Below are 1504 nucleotides of genomic sequence, written 5' to 3' on the forward strand. Positions count from 1 at the left end.
TACCCATTCATCTGTTGATGGACATTTGGGTTGTTAGTTCTTGGCTATTTCAAAGAAAGCTACTGTGGACATTCGCACACAAGTCTCTTTACGGCCATATGTTTACCTTTCTCTTGGGTTGTACCTACAAGTGGAACAGCTGGGTCATGTGGTAAGTGTATGTTTAATTTAAGAAGCTGACAGACTTTTCTAGAGGGGTTGTACCATTTTACATTTCCATCAGCAGTGTGTGCGAGTTCCAGTTCCTCCATATCCTCACCAACACTTGGTATTTTAAGTAGGAAAAATTGTAATGTGTTACACAGAACCCAGAACTTCCCAACAGTTTCCTAAAATCCAAGTAAACACATTGAGTGCCTGTAGGAAAACAGTAAACTGTAATGTTGGGATGTAAAAAGCTTAAAACATCACTTCTTTACCACCCAAAACTAACATGGTTGCTTTGTGGTGCTTTTCTTCGAACATCAGAGATGCACATCACTTTTGATGATTCTGAAGGTCTTTGGAACATGTCAGGCTTTCCACACAGATTGTTTAAAATGTTGCCTTATGTTTTTTTAATGTAAACATAAATTTTTCCCAAACAACTGCCAAAAAAGGAAAAAAACCCATTATATCGAGAGAGACGAATATCCCAAGAAGGTTTGGGTATTAAGCACTAAATACTGAGGGGCCAGCTCTGTGGCCTAGTGGTTAAGTTTGGCATGCTCCACTTCAGCAGCCTGGGTTCAGTTCCTGGGCTTGGACCTACACCACTCGGCTGTGGCCATGCTGTGTCAGCAACCCACACACAAAATAGAGGAAGTTTGGCACAGATGTTTGCTCAGGGCGAATCTTTCTCAAGCAAAAGAAAGAACTGAAAGACTGGGAAAACATTCTGTAGCATATGCCTTTATCTCAGGTTTTCCCCTGGGGTATACAGTGGGATTGCTCTCTCAGCCCACCCACCCTCACCTTGCCTTCCCACCTTAGAGTTGGGTGTGACCATGTGACTTGTTTGGTCAGTAACATGTGAATAGAAGTGATGTGTGTCACTCCTTGGCAGGAGTTTTGAGAGCCACTGTTCAATTTATCCATCTCTTCTTTTGCCACATTGCCAGCACTCACCCCGAAGCCCAGAGTCCCCAGACAACTTGTGATGGGCAGTTTGTTTTGAGGAAGAATCTTTACGGTGTTAAGCCACTGAAACTTGAAGGTTGTCACCACAATATAGCATGACCTAGCCTGCCGAGCACATGGAGTCAATTTTGAACACTCGTGTTTTGCTAGGAAAGCAAAATTCCTCTAGGTTTTCAAGTTGATCACCGTAGAGTTATACCCAATATTCTCATGTATTTTGTCATCTCTTCTAATTATGTTATTAGGTATGTTGCCTTTCTCATTCTCAATCATATTTTTGCTCTCATGCTGTCTGAATCAACCTTGCCAGGGGTTTATATACTTCACTGCTCTTTGCAGAGAGCCAGGTTTTGGTTTTATTTGTTCAACTTTTTAAAAAGTTGAT

Source organism: Equus quagga, unplaced genomic scaffold (genome assembly GCF_021613505.1).
Source record: "Equus quagga isolate Etosha38 unplaced genomic scaffold, UCLA_HA_Equagga_1.0 84661_RagTag, whole genome shotgun sequence".
NCBI classification, from domain to species: domain Eukaryota; kingdom Metazoa; phylum Chordata; class Mammalia; order Perissodactyla; family Equidae; genus Equus; species Equus quagga.